The following is a 22,905-nucleotide window of genomic DNA, read 5'->3' on the forward strand; positions in this document are numbered from 1 at the left end:
GTTCAATTAAAAACAAAATCACTGAGGAGACAAAACATGCTTATAATCCAAATCTTGGACCATCCCTATGTAGCCTCTGGATAAGGTACTTAACAAATACAGCAGTGAAAGGTATAGGATGGTTGAGATCAAACCAGTTTCAAATCCTCTGCTTAAAACCTTTCTAGAACAAGGATGCATCTAACAGCTAAAAGAACAGATAAATATGGCATTTGCACAAAACTTCATGAGTTACAAACTGTCATCTTTTTTGATCTTCAACCACACTGTGTGGCAGCCTTCAGAGCTACTTGCACAAAAATGTAGAGATCACAAACTCACATCTACAGAGAATAATGCAGGTAATATAAATGAGTGAAGCAGGCAAAGTGTAATCTTTCCATACAAGACTCATTTTGTTCCCATATTAATCATATTACAATATTCTTTACACTTTCAGAGAAATACGCTCTGTTCTACTTTTCTTGAATATTATGATTGTCTAGCTATACCTTTCCCCATTTTTTATAGAAACATCAATAGAGGAGTTTCTCTTCACTATAAACAATAGTGCAAGAGCAATAATAAACAGTAACAGGGAGTGGGTGGAATTTGTTTCTCTGGAGACCTTATGCCCATCTAAAGGAGGGCAGCTGTGACTCATCTTGGGCCAACTGTTGCCACGGGAAAATGTGGGCCCCACTGTGGCCAGAGCTTCTAATTTTTCAGGATAATCCAAAAATGGAGGCATTTTGCAAAGTAGCTAATTTTTAAATGTTGACTCAAAAAGAAATTTTAACTATGCAAGGCCAAAAGAAATTCATTTACAAACTTAGTTTGGCCTAGAGGCTGGCTGCCAGTGTGCGACCCATGGCTCAGTACTGAATAAATACAGGTTTTTGAATAGTTGAAAAGACTGAAGAAAGTGGAACAAACTTTAGGAATTTCGGTCTAAAACTGATGCCAACAATATTATCTATTCTCTTTATTCAATTCAAAGCAGAAAAATTACTAAAGAACAAATATTTAATTAACCTTAGGATGAATTCTGCAATGCAAAACCAAACAAATGTTATCATCTTATCTGCAGACACCTTCCTCATGTTCACTGCAGCATTGTCTATAATAGTGAAAATTTGGGAATAACCTAAAGGCCCATTTCTGTAGTGTAGATATAAAGAAACTCTAGTATAATCATATGTAACAAATTATACAACACAATAAACTAGATCTACACATAGCAATAATACATCTAGAAAACATTTTTTTTTTTTTAAGATTGGCACCTGAGCTAACAACTGTTGCCCATCTTTTCTTTTTTTTCCTGCTTTTTCTCCCAAAACTCCCCCAGCACATAGTTGTATATTTTAGTTGTGGGTCCTTCTAGTTGTGGCATGTGGGATGCCGCCTCAGCGTGGCCTAATGAGCAACGTCATGTCTGCGTCCAGGATCTGAACCAGTGAAACCCTGGGCTGCCAAAGCAGAGGATATATACAAACATTAGGAAAAACTTTACCACTGAGAAGAGGAAGGGAGGGGAATGGAATTGGAAAGAGATACCAAAAGGACATCAATTGTAACTGTAACAATGCCTTATTTCTTAAAAAAAAAACCCCTCAAAAGCAAATACGATAAAATGCTAAAATCTGTCAATTCTGGTAGTAGTTATGTGGATCTTTTGTTATATTACTGCATGTATTTTTCCTGCGTGTTTGACACATTGCATAATAAAAATAAATTAATCAAGCTATAAATATGTGAAATAAAACTTAAAAGAGAAAACAAAAAGCACTTTTTGAGTATAGGTCCCATGATAGGCCCTCTGACAGCAAGGTGAATACATAAATGATATGAAAGCATTGAAGGAATAAACTCTACACATTTGAGGTCCTACTATGTAGAATTTCGGAATCAAATAGTGGAGGTTCAAATATCAACTTGGCCACTTACAAACTATGTGATCTTGGGTAAATTTTCAAACTTCCTAAGCCTATCTGTCCATTTATAAAAGGAGCTAATACTACCACACACCTCAAACAGTTGTGGTTCTCTGAAGCTTAATGAGATAATCAGCGTTAAGGGCTTGCCTACCATTTTACTTCCCTCAATAGAGTTCCAGAACAGTAAAACCACTTTGAAGATGATGATATGGCACAGTACCTTTTGCACTTTTACATACATAACCAAAGTAAAAGAGACACTGCTTTCCTAGTGTCCAAGCAGAAGAGAACAAATCAGTTTTGCCATTACAAGAAGGCAGAAAGTAAAGGTAGACTGCCCTATTACTATTATCACCACAATTCATCTTAATCATCTTTGTTATCATAATAACAACAACCAACATTTATGGCGTACTTACTATGAGGTAGGTACTGTTCCAGGCTCTTTAAATGTATTAAGTCATTTGATACATCAGATAAAATTTTATATAAGCTATAACAAGAAAAAAGTAATAGATACCATAGGATTACAAAGTCGGAGAAAAAGAAAATTTCTTTCAAGTGAAAAAAATTAGGGAGGGTTGCCTGGAAAAGGAGAACCTGGTAGATAGATATGAAGGATAAACAGGTCAGAGGAAAAAAGAAGGGAAGGAGTGATTAAAAAAATGTAAACACCATAAGGAACCGAAACTATCTTCATAAGGCTCAATCAGAGGATACATGGCAGGCAATAAGAAAAAGGATGAAAAGGTGAGCCAGACACATAGGAAAAGTCCTTGAGGGGCAGGCCCCATGGCCAAGTGCTTAAATTCGCGCTCTGCTTCGGTGGCCCAGTGTTTGGCTGGTTCGGATCCTGGGCGCAGACATAGCACCACTCATCAGGCCACACTGAGGCGGCGTCCCACATAGGACTCACAACTAAAATATACAACTATGACTGGGGGGATTTGGGGAGAAAAAGCAGAAGAAAAAAAAAGTCCTTGAGTGCCCACTTAGGATTAAACTAACATCTATTAAATACCACGTTTGCTAGCAATGTGCCCTTCGCGTTTTCACACACAGAGCTCACCAAAGATAGTAAAAAGCTGGCAATGGGATTTTGGCAAGAAAGTGACTCGAGAACTGTGGTTCAGGAAAATTAATCTGGCTGTCTTAGGTAATATCCCACATAACTCCTCCTCTTATTCTCTACTATGGCTAATGATACCCAGTTTCTCAATTCTACCAGTCACCCAAGCTACAAATCCAAGATGTCTTCTAATACTACTTCCCTCTCCCCATCACACACTACTCATTTACAATTCTACCTCCTAAACCTTTCTCCAGTCAACAACCCTCACCGTCACATGTTATTTCAAGCATTAATCATTCTTTCCTTTAAAGCCTCCCAAGTGACCTATAAACATATTCCTCACTGCTACTCACATAAACTATCTAAAATACACATCCAATCATAATGCTCACCTTTGCCTGGAATCGTTTGTTGACTTCCAAATTACCTACAAACTATACAGAATAATTTACAGATCCTATCAATCTGGGTCATATGTACCTTTCCCGCCTCACATCCCTATGTACCCTATAACCCCTTCTGCCAAACTACTTTCCACCATACACATAATAGTTTTTCACGCTTTTGTACCTGTGTATATTGCTGTTCCCCCTACCTAAAATGACCTTCTCCCATGTCCACTCCAATTATTCACTATTCAGTTTAAATATCATCTTTCTCAACTGTCTTTAGTGGGGAGATCTGATGGGCCCTGCAATAGCCTAAGTGACAGATATTATACACAATGCACACGATTACAATCCAGGTCCCAGATTTAAAATACTATACAAGAACACTAAATTTCCTATCCATTTAATTATTTCATTAAGAATCTAGAGAAGGGAGCTGGCCCTGTGGCCGAGTGGTTAAGTTTGCGCGCTCCGCTGCAGGCGGCTCAGTGTTTTGTTGGTTCCAATCCTGGGCGCGGACATGGCACTGGTTATCAAACCACGCTGAGGCAGCATCCCACATGCCACAACTAGAAGGACCCACAACGAAGAATATACATCATCTATGTACCAGGGGGCTTTGGGGAGAAAAAGGAAAAAAATTAAATCTTTAAAAAAAAAAAAAAAGAATCTAGAGAAGATTCAAATTCAAGAAAGTTCTCACTTCAACTTTTTTCCCCTTTTTATAAAACTAAATGACAAGAAAAAATATTCTTAAAATTTGACAAATCTAGAAATACGGAAGGGACATAAGATTTATCCAAAGCATGAGGAGATGATGAAGTATTCTGGAAATCAAAGTTTATTTATCATATATGAATAAACAATGAAAAAAACTGGATATAACAGAACTAACAAATTTTAATGTCTTTCATGATTCAGCAGTCATTTCAAATTTTTACAGGATTACCATGGTGCTATATCTTTATAATCACAAATCTCAACATAAAGATACAACATAAAAACAACAGAATAAAATCATTACTCAAGTTTTCTGGCTCTTTACACTCCAGCTAAATGAGAGTTTTCTGATAATAGTACATCCTGAAAGAGAAATTTATCTCTACCTGAAAAAAATAGCTAAGGGCTATAACTTTAGAGATGTAAAAATTATCTCGGGCCATTAGTTCTCATTTTTTTAGGAAGCATCATAATATACCCCCAAAGCATCAAATATCACCAGCATAGAGGACATCTAATATCCAAAGTACTTTAAAAGAATATTGCTTTTAAAATGCTAGAAATAATACTTTATGTGGGAGTCAACCTTGATTTTTTCTTCCTCTATAGCCAATTACCTTGATCTGAAACTTTACTTCCTCAATATTTGTTGAATTATTCTCCTTCTGTCTACCCTTACTATTACTACCATAATTCACACCATCATCTCTCACCCGGACTAATTTCAACAGAACTCCCTAAATCTAGTCTTGGCCTGTTAATATCTGTCGTCTGTACAGCTCCTAGAATCATCAAAAATACAATCTGACTACATCACTTCTCTACTTAAAAACAACCCTTTATTGGCTCCCTATTTTTTAATTATTTAAGAAATATTCATACGACACTTACTACATGCTAGTCACTGCTTTAAGTGTTTTACAAGTGTTCATTTACTCCTCACAACTACCGATGAGAATTTAAATAATTAGCCTTTATATATTATATGTGTATATATGTGTGTGTGTGTATATATATATGTACGTACAAATTTTAATGTCCTTAATGATTCAACAGTCACTTCAAATTTTTAGCTTTATTACAAATCTCAACATAAGCACAAATCTCAACATAATGAGATTATACAAAATATAACACAGCTATATAAGCAGCAGAGCTGGAAGCTGAATCCAGGCATGTGGGCTCCACAGTTGGGGTTTGAATCACTGCACTATGCTGCCTCCCCACTTCCTAAAATCCACAGATTTTAACAGTTTATAAAGTCTTTGATTACTATTTGCTCCCTGCTCACATTTAAAGTCTCATTTCTAATCAAGCCCTACTTTGCTCACACTCCATTAACACTTAGCACCTTGTAATGTATGCCTTCCCTCTCCCTACTTTGTGACCTTTATGATTCTACTCCTGTTGTCGCCTATCTGGAGCATCTTCCAGTACTTTAGCAGTTCCTACAACAGAGTGCACTGAATACATTCTAAGGAAACAATGAATTTTTTAATGCCTCATAATGTTAATAAGCAATAATAAACAAAAGTTTTCTATTATTAATTACACTGGTACATAAAAACATGAAAACATCACGTTTTAGAACTCAAGGCTCCAATACCTCTAAACAGTTATCCTGTTAAAACACACACAGGCACACAATAATAACCAAAAAAACTTTCTCCAACCATGGTCCTCCCTCAACTCTTTCTTATTCCTTCATAACACCCACATCCACCTGACAGACAAAACCCAACAAAAAACACCTCAATTCCTCACTTTCCTCGTTCCTCGTCTCATTTCCCATATCCTCCATCCACTCCACAGCTGCGTCTTCCACAATGCTGACAGTTGCCTTTCTAAAAGGGAAATCTAATGATGTCACTTACAGTAACTTAAAATCCTCCACTGGCACCTTGGGGACAAAAGCAGTGGTTCTCAAAAACAATCAACTTGGGAGTTTATTGAAAATGAAGATATCCCAGGTGCCCTCCACGGAATTTCTATTGCAGAAGTCTAAGATGGAGCCTGGAAATTTACATTTTTAACAAGTAAAAATCCACATCAGATGAAGATGGTCCACGTATCACCCTGCTTTACAGGCAATGTACTCACTCCTCTATACTTACCCATCATTCCAGGCACACTGAGCTACATGGAACTTACCTCACGAACCAAGATATACTTATGAGATTCAGTACAAACTACTTCCTCTGCCTGAAACTCCAAACAATGTGACAAGATTTGTTCAAAAATGTTCAACCAACAACTTTGTGAAGACTTCATTGAAAACTCTGGGCCCTCATCTCACCAAGTACATATTTTGATTACAGCACTGGTATGCTACTTCTACATATTAAATGTGTTTGTAAACTTTAAGATGTCTGAGGGCAAGGGCTGACAATCATGTTTGTATCCCCTAATGCTTGTTGTATAACATATCTAAATAAATGTTTGCTGGACATAAAAACTGATGGAAATTTAGAAGAGAAACAAAAATATGTAATCGTGTTGGATTTTTTTTTTAAGTAGAAACCCAATGAGATTCTCTATACAAGAGTTACAAAGGAAGAGCAAGATACAAAATCCACTGCAAGAACTGTAATTCTCAAGAATGATCTTGCTCTCAAATTATAAATTCTCCTTAATGTAGAACAAGTTATCTTTCAGAACATGGATCTACCAGTTGTTTTTAAAATAAGAGTCAAAAATATTTTGTTTTCTGAAGTATTTAAAACTTTTGAAGAACACGGTGTTTTTAAATACTAGCATAGAACCAATAAATAAGACACCCTATTTGTTTTGCTTCTCAGATCACAGCAGTCTCTCTCTAAACAAGGCCCCAAATGGGAGCTCTTCTCTAAGCCCAACACTGAACTCTACTCTCAGAGTAATTTCTAGAGGGATACACGATTCACTTAAATGTAGCTTCTTCAAAGCCTTTCTCTGATCTTTATTCTCCAAAATATTGTTAAAATATTTATTAAAAAAAAAAAAAGAGGGGCCAGAGCAGGGGCACAGCGATTAAGTTCATGCTCCACTTAGGCAGCCCAGGGTTCGCCAGTTCAGATCCTGGGCCCTGAAGAACGTGCTTTACAGAAGAATTCTAAATCTTCTATGTAAACACTCTCCCCTCCAGGACATGGAGTTTGACTCAATTCCAAATGATAAAGCAGGAGAAAGGAAAAACAATAACTTTACAGTAGAGAAAAGTGGCAAACACTACATTAACTAAGCAAGAAAGTTAACATCACCAGTGGTGTTTTGTGGGTATCATGTAGCCCCTGACATGATGTAATGAGAAGTACAAGTCACCTCTGGTACTTTTTCCAAAAACCCACACTCTGAGTCTAATCATGAGAAAACATCAGACAAACCACAGTTTGGGGGACATTTTACAGGATACCTGACCAGTACAACTCAACACTTTCAAGGTCATGAAAAATAAGAAAGACAAACTGTCACAGACCAGAGGAGAGTGGGGAGAAAGGACAATCAAATACAAGGTGGTACCCTGGATTAAATCTAAAACAGAAAGAGAACATTAATGGAAAAACTAGTGAAGTCCAAATTAAGTCTGGAGTTTAGCTAATAGTAAATACCAAGACTGACAAATGTACCACAGAAATGTAAGATGTTAACAAAGGAGGAAACTGGGTGCAGGGTACATACAAGAACTCTCTGCACTATCTTTACAACTTGTCCGTAAATCTAAAATTATTCCAAAATAAAGTTTATTTAAAAAAAAACAGTCACTGCTCTTCATATATCATGACAGCTTTTTTTAATAACTTCTATTCATTAGGAGAAAATGACCTTTTAGTGTTAAGTGGACTATAAATGTACTGTTTACAATGAAAGCAGGAAAAAAACGGTCATATTTCGTGTCAAAGCAATTATTGCTATTGGTGTTGCCTTACTGTACTAACTTCAAAAGGGTGCGTATTAAACGCTAAGCTTTGCACATGCTGAGTCGCTGTCCCAGCTTCCATTGAAGAATATCCCCCTCACCGGCCTTTGTGGGTAGACATTTGAGTCTGGGCTCACATAAATTACCAAAAGCTGCCTTATTGGCTTCTACTTTCGACAAGGGTAGGTATTTTCTAACTATACTCAACTACTGGGACAAAAGTTAATTTTTCTTTTTATTTTTCCAGAGAACAAACAAGAATCCATAGTGCAAAATGTCTTGTACAAAAATTCAAAGGGGTTTCAGAGGTAGAACAGACAGCTGAATTCATCTATTCCAAACTTCTAGTAACTGGAGAAATCTCCAAAGGTAGGTGCTTTCAGGGAGAAGTCCACTGCCTTGAAAGGTAGGCTATTCTACATATGAATCATCCTAATTTAGAAAGTTCTTTCCTGGTCTGAACAGCTCTGTCACTCTTATCTGTTGGAAAAAGTTCTTCTATCTAAACAGAGATTAGGAGCAGGTACACACAGACTAATGATGTGAAAGAGATGGAAATATTAAACAAATTGAATAAATACCACAAAAGAGGTAGGGAATACTTATGTGCCATAAAAATATGGAAAAGTGCCTACATTTCTACTATCAAAGAGACACAAATTAATGTAATAAATTGCCATTTTCGTCTGTCTGTCAAGCTGACAAATACTTTTGAAAAGTAATAAGCATCGAAGGGCTGGATGAAGAGTAAGCAGTGGGGAAGAGGATCTCATACAGTGCCAGCAGGGTGTACATTTTTATGTTTTCTAATGTGCATTTCTGCAATAAGCATCAAAAGCTTCAAAAATATGTTTACCTTTTGACCTCAAAGTCCCATTTCTATTAACCTACTCTAAGGAAAAAATGGATATAAGAACAGTCAGTGCATTATATAAATATAAAATTCGAAATCACATAAATATTAATATTTTTGTCCCTTTTATCATTCAAAGGACTTCAAGATGTTCTCAGGGTCAAGGTTGGTTTACACCAGATGCCCAAAGCTCTCCTGTCAGCTTCTCCAAAACTTAATTTTGTGGCATCAGCCAAACCAAGTCTAGAAACTCAAAGAAAAAGAAAGTAAGAAATCTTGAACTACCATTCTGGATCATCCTCTTTCCAATTAGAATCTGCATGAAATTCTCCATCCTCGCTATGGCAGCAACCCTAAACGAATGCCTCCTTTCTACTCACTGGAGCCACTATCGTTTGAGACTCTTCATGAAGATCTTCAAAATTAGTTTCCAATAACGATTAAGATTATCTTGCATATCAATGAAAACAGGATTGAAACAAAAAAACAACCCACTAACTGGGAAAAAATATTTGCAAGTCATATATCTGACAAAGGCTTAATATCCATAATATATAAAGAACTCTCGCAACTCAACAACAAAACATCAAACAACCCAATCAAAAAATGGGCTGGAGACATGAACAGACATTTCTCCAAAGAAGATATACTGATGGCCAATAGACACATGAAAAGATGCTCATCATCGCTGATCATCAGGGAAATGCAAATCAAAACTACACTAAGATATCACCTTACACCCGTTAGAATGACAAAAATATCTAAAACTAATAGCAACAAATGTTGGAGAGGTCGCAGAGAAAAAGGAACCCTCATACACTGCTGGTGGGAATGCAAACTGGTGCAGCCACTATGGAAAACAGTATGGAGATTCCTCAAAAAATTAAAAATAGAACTACCATACGATCCAGCCATCCCACTACTGGGTATTTATCCAAAGAGCTTGAAGTCAGCAATCCCAAAAGTCCTATGCACCCCAATGTTTATTGCAGCACTGTTTACAATAGCCAAGACGTGGAAGCAACCTAAGTGCCCATCAACAGACGAATGGATAAAGAAGATGTGGTACATATATACGATGGAATACTACTCAAATGCAAAACAGAACAAAATCATTCCATTTGCACTAACATGGATGGACCTTGAGAGAATTATGTTAAGTGAAATAAGCCAGCGAGAGAAGGATAATCTGTGTATGACTCCACTCATATGAGGAATTTAAAATTATGGACTAAGAACAGTTTAGTGGATACCAGGGGAAAGGTGGGGTGGGGGGGTGGGCACAAAGGGTGAAGTGGTGCACATACAACATGACTGACAAACATTAATGTACAACTGAAATTTCACAAGATTGTAACCTATCAATAACTCAATAAAATAAAAAAAAAATTACCTTGCATATCACTGTCACCTAAGTAGCTGAAATTCCCGTTAACATTTTAACGTGGTCTACCATGCAATATTAACAGGAGCATACTACTAAAGATAATTATGCTATCATTATTTTAAATTGCATTAAAATTTTTGATTGCTTACACTATGCATTTTACTTTTTCTTTATTGGTAACTTAACCTTTCCAAAAATGATTTAAGGAAAAATTGTGATACTGTGTGATTTCTTCCCAATCTGTTAAACAAGAAGTAGATGTCCATTGAATAGAATGTGGGTCCAAGATGCGTGAGAATACAGTTACATAAAACTGAATTAAGGTTAACTTAAAAAAAAAAAAAAGGAAAAACGTAGGGTCATTAAAATTAATAATAATTAATAACATAATAAAAGTACGAAAATAATAAAAGTACAAACAAAAATGTTCTGATTGTTCAAAGATGTAAATTATACTTTGCAGTTTAAATAAAATGTTTATTAGCAACATAATTTTATATTAAAAAACTGAATTTCTCCATTTGGCACTGATTTACAGAGCACTTCTTGCCTACTAAGAAACTCTGAAACCATCACAGGTTTCAGATATACATAATGGATCCCAAAGGGAAAAAGAATCCCCAATACTAATTCTTAACAAAAACTATAAGAACTAAATTAACATATTAATGACTGCTTATTTATGATTAAACTGTATGTTAATCCTCTTCCTTAAAAAACAGTCCCTAACAATGAAAAACATTTACTGAAGGGTTTAGAGGCCTTTTATCATTCAATATTAGCAACCACCCTGTGAGTTAGATACTATCAACACTATCCACTTATAGATAAGAAAACTGAGGCTCTTGATCAAGGCACATAGCTGGTAAATTGTGGAGTTAAGATTAGAATCCAAAATATTCATGGGGCCGCTCGGTGGCGCAGCAGTTAAGTGCGCACGTTCCGCTTCTCAGCGGCTCGGGGTTCGCCGGTTTGGATCCCGGGTGCGGACATGGCACCACTTGGCAAAAAGCCATGCTGTGGTAGGCGTCCCACGTATAAAGCAGAGGAAGATTGGCATGGATGTTAGCTCAGGGCCAGTCTTCCTCAGCAAAAAGAGGAGGATTGGCAGTAGTTAGCTCAGGGCTAATCTTCCTCAAAAAATATATATAAATAAATAAAAATATTCATATATGTTTTTAGTCAACAGCTTTTTCTGATATGCTAAATGTATAGCTTTTTCCCACCATTAAAAAATAAAAGTTGACCAATAAAACTAAACAATCAATACAACCAACTCATCATCTTCACCTTTCCTTCTTTTGCAGTCAGCAGATTTTTTTTCTCTTTGAGGAAGATTAGCCCTGAGGTGACATCTGCTGCCAATCTTCCTCTTTTTGCTGTGCAAGACTGGCCCTGAGCTAACATCCGTGCCCGTCTTCCTCTACTTTATATGTGGGATGCCTGCCACAGCATGGCTTGCCAAGTGGTGCCATGTCTGCACCCGGGATCCAAACTGGTAAATCCCGAGCAACTGAAGCAGATCGTGCGAACTTAACCACTGCACCACCGGGCAGGCCCCTGCAGTCAGCAAATTTTTGATAAAATAAAAACAAATATATAAAGATGAACAGATAAATATATGCCTTATGCATATAAAACACTGGTATCATAAAACATCTTTTATATTTACCATAGATTAAAAGTGGATTAATGAACAATGTACAAAATCTTAATAAACAAAACTGTACAATCCTTCAAAAATTAAATTCCTTAAAAACATTCCAGATTCTTATTTTCACTGATGTCAAAGGATAGTCTCTCAGGGCTGGCCCCGTGGCCGAGTGGCTGAGTTCATGCGCTCCACTTCAGCGGCCCAGGGTTTCACCAGTTTGGATCCTTGGTGCAGACAGGGCACCACTCATCAGGCCATGCTGAGGTGGCGTCCCACATGCCACAACTAGAAGAACCCACAACTCAAAAAATATATACAACTATATACTGGGGGTATTTGGGAAGAAGAAGAAGAAAAAAGATGATTGGCACAGTTGTTAGCTCAGGTGCCAATCTAAAAAAAAAAAATAGTCTCAGAAAATTTCTTAACAGCCTCAGCTGTCAATAATTCTTGTCAAGATATGAGAGTTTAAAGAGCAGATAATCAAAATGCAAAGAGCAAATAATTACAAAATACAAAAGCAATTTGTCCAGTTGGGTTAATTCACTTCTCATAGGTGAGAATTTTGTGGCCCTGATACACCTATATCAGACGTGTGATATAGACATCCCCTTTCCCACGGAAAACATAAAATTTCTGTAAAGGGAGTATAAACACTTTTGTCTCCTTCACCCTAATTCCTGAGTGATCACTGGAAGTTAGCTTTTACAAAGAACTTACAGGATAGCACATTTCCTTTCAATAACCCTCCATTCAATCAAATGTAACAAGTATTTATTTACTTATAATACTACTTGTATGTATTAAAATATTAGTTTAACTTTTTCTGAGAAGAATCACATAATTTTCATTTGCCATTCAAAATTAGTACATACCTACAAATATACATATTCTCTCCATGCATATAAACATACAGCACTATTATACCGTAAAGTTGAGTCTCATTTAACCAGAATAAAGATGATATTGGTGCAGAACCCACAATGAATAGTTAAAACAACTTCCAACCCCCTCTGACTGTCCTCAGTTTCCCACTTAGTGCCGTGAGAATTCTCTTGTCCTGGTTCAGCTGCCATTTGTGGCAGATGTATTGGGAGGAAAATGATGACCTTTAGAAACAATAGAAAAGTTTCCATTTTAATGATGGTGTTAGCGTAATAGTTAATATTAATTTGTTAATATTTACTTATGAATACTATTTGCATGTATGCAACAAGTATTTATTTACTTATTGATACCACTATAAAGCAGTATTAGGGACTTCTGGGAGTCCTTACTCAAATGCCTTATGCAAGCAAAATAGTTAATGATACAAGACCATATGTTATAAATACCAACTTAAATGATGCAGGCAATAAATGTCACCAATTTTTACCATTTTAGAAAAGAAAGAAATTAACAAACATAAGAATAAGCTATAAAAAGAGTCCAGGGGCTGCCCAGGTGGCGCAGCAGTTAAGTGCGCACGTTCCGCTTCTCAGCGGCCCGGGGTCCACCAGTTCGGATCCCGGGTGTGGACATGGGACCGCTTGGCACACCATGCTGTGGTAGGCGTCCCACGTATAAAGTAGAGGAAGATGGGCATGGATGTTAGCTCATGGCCAGTCTTCCTCAGCAAAAAGAGGAGGATTTGGCAGTAGTTAGCTCGGGGCTAATCTTCCTCAAAAAAAAAAAAGAGTCCATTTTGTCAAAAGAAAAGGGAATGTTTGATCATTCAAGGCAATACTCAAGTGTGTGGTTCAGTGTCTTATAATATTACCTATTTCTAGTTACTAACGTAACATGTGACCTTAGGAAAAGAAATTCTCTCATCCATGATACCAATCTACCTCAAAAAGTAGCTGACGGAATAAATAAAACACCACATTCAACATATTTACAAAGTTCTAGGGAAATGTTTATGACAATTTTAAGTGACAATAACTTTAGAGGATACTTTTCCAGAATTATGCTTGACAAATGCACAGATCAATCCTAACTAGATAAGTAAAGTTTCAATCTCTTTTAAAGAGAAAACAATAAATGAAAATAATAAGCACTTATGGCGCCTGCATCCAATGACTATAAAGCATTTTAGAAATATCAATTAAAATCTGTAAGTGCCATAGCGAGGTTAAAAATTATACATATAGCAGAAGTTAAACTAAGGTTCCATTTAAATAAGTAGCAAGAGTGTCATATCAACGACAAAGCTAAAAACAACCCAAAAAGTGTTCACTGCAGTTAACTATTAGGCTTACATAAAACAGCATTTTTCTTCAAGAAGTACAGATTTCTCAAAACATTTGGCCTTCAGCAACTAGGATTCATTCTACAGCTAAGCATCTTGAGGAGAACAGTAGGTTTGCTTTTTCTTTTTAAAACTCATATTATATACTATTAGTTTTACTTTAAAGAGAGCAACTTTTTAAGCAAAAAAACAATTACAGTTGTATGTAGAAGACATAAGAACAGTATCAAAGAAGCCCTACTTCACACTTAACTGTTTCTCTCTTTTCAAAGTGCGTGAAAACAGGTTACCTGTCACAATGAAATATTTTCACAACAGAGACTTAGAGGCAAGTAAAAAAATCTCTTTTAGGACCACAGCAGACATAGCCGGCTGGATTTAAAACCAAATGAGCCTCAAGTCCCTTTTGGCAAAATAGTGCATGACTCACTGCTTTAGAACTCAATGGGAAGAACTGGAAAATTCACTCGGACTGCCCCAAGATTCTGCTTTGGGTTTGTTTTTTAAGACATCTCCATCCTAATGTCAACAACTTCCATAGTTTCTATGGCTTGTTTATTAAGATGACAAGTCGTGAATAATATGAACTACACGTAAACAAAAAGTAAGGTCCTATTATTTCCTGGATACTTAAAATGTGAGCCATAAGGTAAAATCATTTTTATATATATACACACATATATGTATATATACATACATACATGATATATATGGCCACACATATATAATCTATTTTTAGTACATAAGAGGGAAGCATTTACATTGAAAAAATATAGACAATGAAACACGGATGTGATAGCTAGAAAACCAAAAATTATGAGATACTGATTTTTCCCTTCCAGAAACATCTCCAAATGTCTTATATACTTAAGAGTTATTTTATCTGGAAAAACAGATACCAAGCAACTCTATTGAAAAATGAAATCCATCTCAGTCTCATTAAAAGGTTTATAAATATAGGATTATGAAGAATTTTAAAAACTGATCTCCAAACTAAGCAAAAGATTCTGCCACATGTATCAGAAACATACAGATATAGATACATATTTGGAACTAAAGCTCTCTTACTTAAGTCAAATTATTTTAAACTCCTGATCAACTAATAATCTACTGAAAAATCACAGCTCCTTAGTGCACTTTTATAGCTACAAATACTAGGGAGGGAGCTATGTCAGACACATAGTGAATGATCATTCCCACTCTCATTCCTCACCATATGAACCCTTCTACTTTCTAATCACATTAAAAATAAAAATGTAAAAAGATATCATATATTGACAAAGCCGTAAGGCCCATCAAAATCACATTTACCACATGATTTTGACATTCTTTTGAAGATGTCTATTCACATGAATGCTTGCAACATGACATTAAAGTGACCTACCCTCTCTTATGGAAGAACCTTACAAAAAGGTCCCTTTCAAGGGACAACACAAGAGAAAAGGTCTATATAAAGAGCCTTTAACACAGATTATCTTAATTCTTTTTTACTCATCTTTGATGTTCATTATCAAAAAATCAGATTTACTGTTTTAATGCAAACCAAAAGAACATATCTGTAGTATTCTTATTAATTTTTAAAATATTTCTACTATTTCTTGCCAATATTTGACATTCCTTAATTTACACTTACTTGACTAAAAGAATACAAAACATTAACAAGGGTGTGTACACATATGTGTGTGTGTATGTATATTTACAGAGACAATAAGTGTCTGCTTTAGAAAAGGGACATGGCTTTTTATTTCAATCATTCAATACCTACCTTGCAAAAAAGGTGAAAATTAAAAACATAAGATTTTAAGACCTACTACAGAGAAATGGCTTTGTTGTAGCACCAATTAGCATCAAATAACCTTACAAAACATAAGAGAAAAATGCTATGAAAGGGCAATCCAACATTTCACAGCTTCTGCTCTCTTACTCCACCCAGTCTCCTCGGCTCAATGGCTGTTCACAGCATCCACAAATATTAGCCCTTTTTTTTAAAAAAAGGAGGCGGGGTGGAGGTACCAAAATAGGGCTAACTCCATAAAAATCAATATATACAGAAATACTTTGTGAAAAACTGGGTTCCTTTCTCTGATTTATTAAAAAATAACAGCTTCAAATTTGTTTTAGGAGATCCTCCCCTTCTGAAGAATCCAAACAATGATCATTTATAATAGAATACCAAAGAATAAACCACTCTAAATACAGATTACTCTCCTGCTTTAATAAAAACTGCAATTTGTAACTGCCAATTATTTTGCAAAACTGTGTCCTGAAAGATACCCATGAGAGATTAAACGCTAGCTAATGCCTTAGACCCAAATCAGAATTTTTTAAGTAAAAGCTTTTTATATATTCGACATTATAGCACTACTGACATACTCAAGCAGGAAATTTTCCCGATTAAGAGACTGGACCCCGCAGCCATCAACCCTTGCTGCAGCAAAAAAAAAAAAAAAAAAAAAAAAGCAGCAGCAAATACTACTGTGGCAAAAGGGGAGAGATGACATTACTGGTATGAAAGGCCCAAGTACTGTCTCCTCCGCCCTAGCTTCAAAATGAAATTCACACAAAACAACCCACCTCCCAACAAAAACAGAATTACCAAAAATGGTACAAATTCTTTGTTTAGCCTTCAAAACGTTATGAATCTCAAGGACTGTACGTTAAAGTAGAGGTCAGAATAACAGTAATATCTTTATTCTCTCCCCATTGCCTCTTGAGGAAAGGGGGAGGGGGGGGCCCTGGCATGACATCGCCCATTGAGAACGAGACCACAAATCTGGTTCTTCTCTTCAAAAGCACAATTTCTTAACCAAAAGATTGATATAAATTGGACCTAAACCCCAACCCCAAGCGAAAATCTCCTGCATTCCTTCCAAGGAGTTTCTTGCTAAGTCACTGAAGAAAGGCAGAATAACAACGCCAAGGCACCTTGCTCTATCTTGTCTCCGATACTGAAAACCTCCTCCCCTTTTCTCCTCTTCTGTTTAGGGAGGTAGCGTTAAAATTTGCCCACCACCTCGAAGGCATTTTCTCACCTGGGAGGCTAAAGCAGGCACTGCGTTTCCTAAACGAGGGGGGAGATGAGATGAGATGAGATGAAGGGGAATGGCTGAGGGCCTCGAAGCTCAGTTGTTACAACGTCAAAAGGCAACTCCCGTTTGAGGAGCCGGTGGCAGAAGAGAAAACCCTGCCTGATTTGGTAGGTGGATGCTGCAGATGGTTCGGTGGGTCGGGCCGCTCCTCCTTAGTGGGTGTAGAGGCTGGACCACCGCACAGGGGCGCCAGGGTAGGGGTGGGCCATCCTCCTCAGGTCAACCTCATCCTAAGGACAGGTGGGGGACGGAACGCCCGAAGGCCTGTGGGTGCCGAGGCGGCGCGGGGCTGAGCCGGGTCCCCGAGCCGCCAACCGCGGAGGGGGTGGGGACTGCGGAGCTCGCCTGCCGCGGCCGGGGAGACGAGGGCCAAACCCTTTCCCCAAGATCAGAGAGCGACCTGCTCTCCACGCCCTTCCTACCCAAGAATACTTTTCTTGCTAAGTCACCGAGGGAGGAGGGCGATCTCTTCCCGGGGAGGGCCGCGGGCGGAGTCGCGGCGGCCCTGGCACCCCCCGAACCCGGGCCCCGGAGCAGGAGAGCGAGGGCAGCGCCCTCCCGGGCCTGTCCCCCCTCCTCCCGAGTCTCTCACTCAACGGCCGTCGCGGCCGCCATTTTGAGAGCGAGGAGAGAAGAAGAAGGAGGAGGCGGCGGCAGGGGGAGGGGAGAATGGGAGGGAGGGGACCGGCGCAGCCACATCGTCAGGCCGCCGTGCCCGGCCCGCAGCCGCCCGAGCGCGGTGGAGGAGACAGAGGGGAGGGCGCAGCCCCAAGCCGCCTTACCGGAGCGATGCACCGCCGCCTCCGCAGGGCCTCTTCCGTCCTTCACTCCCATCCACTGGCGGGGGAGGGGGAGAGGGAGAGGGAAGGGAGGAAGGAGGGAGGGAGGGAAGGAGGGAGGGGGAGGATGGCGCGCTGGGCCCGGTCCCGGGGAGGGGGAGGGGAGGGGAGCGGGCGGGCTCCTCAGCCGTTCCGGGGCTCGAGCCCAAGCCCGGCGCTCGCGGTTTCTCTCGCTCGCGCCTGAGCGCTCCCCTCCTTCTCCTTCTCGCTCCCTGGACCCCGGGGTCGCTGCTCGTTCGCTCGCTCACTCGCTATCCCGGCCGCCGGACTCCGCCGCCGCCCCACTGCTCCAGCTCCGTCTGTCACAGGAGCTGCCCCAACGCCCTGACGTCACCGCGCCGCCGCCGCCGCCCCAGACCCGCCGGGAAGAGGGAGGGGAGGGGGCCAGGAGCGGAGGTGGGGCTGCTGCGCATGCGCCGGCCTGGGCCGGGCCCTGAGCCGCGCTGCCTTCCGCTTAGCGGGCGGGCGCCCGGTGCGGCTTGGCGGTACCGAGGGGGCCGGTGGGCGAGTTTGCGCACGAGGCGCTCCCTCTCGCGCTCCGCACGCCTCTGTAACGTTGGAGAAAGGCTGTCCACTCCCTTTTTCTACACCCTCGTCGGGCTGTTCTGGCCCCCCACGAACTCCGGCTCTGTTCACCTCCCCGCCCAGCTCTTGCCGGCGAACGGCACTCTTCCCCGCTTCCCCCGGCCAACAGCAGGGACCCGCGGGCACCCGTGGATTCCGGGCCCCGATAGGCTTCAGAATAAAGCGGAGCCCTGGCCAGGCTGTCGCCCCTTCTACCTCCGGCTTTCGGGTCTATTTCCCGGTTGAGGGGCGTGGGTGAGGGGAGATGAGCAGGTTGGGTTGACCTGGGGAGAAGACCTGTTGAGATTGAAAGGCTGATGGACTGCCTAATTTGTCTTCATTTTCATTATAGATTTTTAATTGGGAGGATTCGCTTTTAGAAGTGATTCAGCTATTCTTCTCCTTAGTCACATACACACATCTGAGACTCGAAGTCTCGAAACTGACGCCCAAAGAAAGACCTGGAACTTTATCCCTACAAGGCGCGCATGTAGTGTGTGTGTCTGTGTGTGTGTGTGTGTTTGCTAAATTATGGGTTGAAATACTGATGACAAGTCTTGGGGATTTGTAGTCAATTTATTCCACCCAGAGACGTTTGATTTAAAAAAGGCCGGAGTTGAGGTTCTGCATAATTCAATATGGAATATTTTTTAAATAAAAAGTATCTACTGTCATTATTTCGTCATCAATTTGTATCGTCCAAGGAAACTCTTTTCCTGACACATAGGCTTAGGCTTGTGTTTATTGATTTCATTACTTCACTTTATGAAGGTAAATACACACACTGCTATTGAGAAAACAGCTGGGTTAATGAAAAAGATACCTTGGGTGTGAATCCTGGCTTGTCCACTTACCAGCAGTGTGACCTTGACTAAATCGCTCTCTCTCGGCTCAATTTCTCTATAAAATAGACCTAATAAATAACCAACTTGTAAGGCTTTTGTGACAATTGCAGAGGAAATGCTGCATGTGTGAAGTATATTGCTTTAGTGGGAGTCATAGGTAACTCAGGTAACCACTGCTGTTGCTTTATACCAAAACAAGTTTCTTTTTATCGAGAAAGGTTGTAAATCTCTGTTCCTGGAGGTGTTTAAAAAGAACATGAGCGAATTGTCCGAGGGTTTGGGTTTTCTTCTTCATTAAGGCAGGGAAGGAAATCAAATGGTCTCTGGAATGTCTTTTCCAGGTATACAGTTCTCGGATTCTCTAGTTAGATAAGGACAACAAGATGAGGCACAGTAGTTTAGTCTGTGCCTCCTCCAGTAACAATCAAGAAACGGGAAATAAATTATCCCTTGTTCTAAGAATCTACCTTTGGTTCATTTTTACCTTTTAAAATATTATTGCCTGATATCACACTACTTAATATTTAATCAACTGAGTAAATCAGTTCTTTATTTGTTAAATGAATGTCCTAAAAGACAGCAAAATTGCCCAGAAAGAAATCACATTGATAAACACTGATTTAATACAAATAGGTAGCACTAACCCCTATAAACCTTGAGCTCATAGACTCATGTATTAAGAAAACTTTAAAATCTGTATTATGTAATTATGAGCTGAATTGAGACCAGGTTTTATTTCTATAGCAATCCTTCAAAAAACGATAAACTCCTTTGGGAGGAATGTATGAAAACTTTCTCCCTGGATTATAGTTTTTCTCAACAGAAATAAAACTGTGTTATGTGCTTAGCCTGATATGGAGTGATGTGTTATGGTTCTGTGCACTTTCTTTTCAGTTTCTAAGATAATAGATCCATCTTAATAAACACTTGTCTGATGAGAATGGAGAATTAGGACATCTATGCTATCAATCATAATTCGTAAGGGCTTATAGAACGTACTGTATCCATCTAGGAAACATTTAATATTTTGGATGATGTTTCTTGAAAAAAATTAAGTATAATCATCCATTTTACTTACCACAATCTAACAATCTCCCCATTCATTTGAATTGCAAATCTTTATTTTTCCAGAGACATTTTCAAAATGGAAACATTTGTTTCACTTGCTGCAGTAAAATTAGTGTTAAACAATTCTGCAAATAAGCTGACTGGAAGAAACACTCCAAAAATATTGCTATTTGGGAGAGGACAAAATGTCTTCTAAAAGTGGCTCCAGAGTAGAAATCTGTTTACAGTGAGCACAAATGTTAAAACATTATTATGAGAATTAAACTGTCCTTTGTTTATAGGCAAACATACATTGTTGTATTGCGTATTTGACAGAAAGCAATTAGCAAATGGTGAGAAGGTAGCTTTCAGGCATACAAGTTATGTGAATCAAAGTCCCATTTGAAAGAGAACCCTAACCCAACTGGCAAGAGACTTGCTCTAGGAGATTTTAGCTAATTAATTTGTGTACCTGCAATTCCCCGAAGCATAGACATTGTCAATGAGGACAAGTCTAACTAAACCAGTCATTCTTCATCTCAGCATCATGACATCCTCATGTGTCATGAACATTGGGAGGCCACAGAAACAAATTAAAGACTATCAAAAGAGGTGAAACTCTCCACCTGGATGTAGAAGAAATATTTAGAAGCAGTACTTTGTAATCTGAAACTTTTTCAAAAATATACAGAGAAATAATTTTTAAAATGCTAACATAAAAAACAAGGCAAAAAGATGTACAAGTTCATTCTAGATGTCACCACAGCAGACCAGGCAAAGGGTAAAACAAACTTTTTTCTCCTTTATGTCTGTTCGTACACCTAGTATAGTAAAAGATTAATTCTCACCTAGAGGGCTCGAAGAAATCTTTATGAAGGTCCGATTTAAAGCAGACCTTAAAAAAACTAAAATTTTAATTCAACAAATATTTATTGAGTGCCTTCTATGTACCAGATCCTGTGCTGGGTGCTGAGTGTAAACAATGAACAAAACAGAATCCCTGAGTTCATGGTGTTTATAGAAGACACAGAAAAAAGGTGACAAAGCTACAAAGGCAATAAACAGTATTGAGATGGAGAAAAATAGGGAGGGCTACATTAGTGAGAGTGGTAAGGAAAGACATTTCTGAGGAATGAGTGACATTTAAGCTGAGACTTGAGTAGCCGAGGGATTCCAGATTCAGGAACAGCAAGTGCAGAGGTCCTGAGGCAGAAGATGCTTGCTGTGTTCCAGGAAATGAAGTGATGGCAGGCGGATGGAGTGAAGTGATGGTGAGGAAGGAGGCTTCTTGACTGAGCTTGTCCGGGGACACCATTCACATTTTATTCCCTGAATAGCCTAGCAGAATAAAGTAGCAGGAGATAAGATCAGAGAGACAGGTAGGAAACAGATGGAGCAGGGCCCTGAAAATACAGTAGGGAGTTCCAATTTCATTTTTGTAGCTGTGGATAAAGATAAGGACCAAAAAAAAGAAAGCATATTTTGACACTGCCTTTTGATCTTAAGAGCTTTAAAAAAATAATGTTATTATTTTACCTTTTTATTATGGAAATTTAAAAACATATCCAAAAGGTAGACAGAGTAATATAATGAACCCTCATATACCCATCACCAGGTTTGACAGTCGTAAACTTATGGCTAATCTTGCTTCATCTATACTCCCACTCATTTCCCTCTTCACATTATTTTGAAGCACATGCTACATATGATATTATTTCACTCATTAATAGTTTAGTATGTATGTCTAAAAGAAAAAAACCTTTTTTTTAAAAGATTTTATTTTTCCTTTTTCTCCCCAAAGCCCCTCAGTATATAGTTGTGTATTTTCAGTTGTGGGTCCTTCTAGTTGTGGCATGTGGCACGCTGCCTCAGCGTGGCTTGATGAGTGGTGCCATGTCCGCACCCAGGATTCGAACTGGCGAAGCCCTGGGCCACCGAAGTGGAGCACGTGAACTTAACCACTCGGCCATGGGGCCGGCCCCAAAACTTTTTAAAAACGTAATCCCAATACCATTATTACACCTAAGAGAATGACAATAATTCCTCAAGGATATTTTTTTTTAAGAGGATGCTCTTTTTTTTTTTTTTTTTTAAGATTTTATTTTTCCTATTTCTCCCCAAAGCCCCCCGGGTACATAGTTGCACATTTTTAGTTGTGGGTCTTTCTAGTTGTGCCATGCGGGATGCCCCCTCAGCATGGCCCGATGAGTGGTGCCATGCCTGCACCCAGGATCCGAACCGCTGAACCCCTGGGACACCGAAACGGAGCGAGCAAACTCAACCACTTGGGCATGGGGCCAGGCCCTCCTCAAGGATATTTTGACCCTTGCCTTTTTATCTTTGTCTCACCAAAGGCATTGAGTGATCAGAAGTTATGGAGAAATTGGACAAGGAATACAGTT

The 22,905-nt window shown here is 39.0% G+C and overlaps 1 protein-coding gene across 6 annotated transcripts in view; it reads right to left on the reverse strand.

The window, feature by feature from the left end:
- Positions 1-18,416, reverse strand: part of PAFAH1B1 (platelet activating factor acetylhydrolase 1b regulatory subunit 1) — a 76,865-nt gene extending 58,449 nt beyond the window's left edge. For 2 of the 6 annotated variants that reach the window (XM_044744272.2, XM_070482592.1), the window contains exons 1-2: positions 17,991-18,387; positions 17,152-17,180 (exon numbers count right to left, since the gene is read on the reverse strand). The gene's annotated coding sequence lies outside the window, so the exon portion shown is untranslated. Of the gene's footprint in view, positions 1-17,151; positions 17,439-17,990 lie in introns of all 6 variants that reach the window. The other 4 variants (XM_044744271.2, XM_070482591.1, XM_044744270.2 and 1 more) reach the window with 4 other exon arrangements.
- Between the last annotated feature and the right edge of the window lie 4,489 nt (positions 18,417-22,905).

Source organism: Equus asinus, chromosome 13 (assembly GCF_041296235.1).
Source record: "Equus asinus isolate D_3611 breed Donkey chromosome 13, EquAss-T2T_v2, whole genome shotgun sequence".
Taxonomy (NCBI): Eukaryota; Metazoa; Chordata; class Mammalia; order Perissodactyla; family Equidae; genus Equus; species Equus asinus.